Here is a 446-nt window from a genome sequence, read left to right as displayed (position 1 = left end):
TATTTATTTTCTTAAACTGACTGTACACAAGGGCACAAAGGTGGCCCACCATGTTTATTTTCTTCTTCGGTTGTTTCTGCCTGCTATTTGCTGAGGAGAGACACCTAAAAGAAGAAGAGGTATTGACTAGATCTTGGAGGTCCTAGGATTCACGATGGTGGTTCCTCGGAGACTGTCGTCGGGGGCGATTCGGTAGAGGAAGCAATCGGAGACCATTGGTGGCGCTAGGAGAACCCGATGGCGTTGCTTTACTGGAATGTCGCTTGAAGGTGGCCGGCGACCAAAGATGGTCGAGTTGTAGAGATGAACGAAGTTGTAAGTTCGTCGGCAGTGCCAAATCTATAGATGGAGATCGGGGGTGCGATGGTTGAAAGTGTTCGACGACTGGGGGTTAGTGGGTATCAGAGTTGAGCTGTTGTTGCTGGGGTCATCATCGGCTATAGAGG

This window comes from Lactuca virosa, chromosome 3 (assembly GCF_052849685.1).
Source record: "Lactuca virosa cultivar CGN04683 chromosome 3, Lactuca_virosa_CGN04683_v6, whole genome shotgun sequence".
NCBI lineage: Eukaryota > Viridiplantae > Streptophyta > Magnoliopsida > Asterales > Asteraceae > Lactuca > Lactuca virosa.
This window is presented reverse-complemented; position numbering follows the sequence as displayed.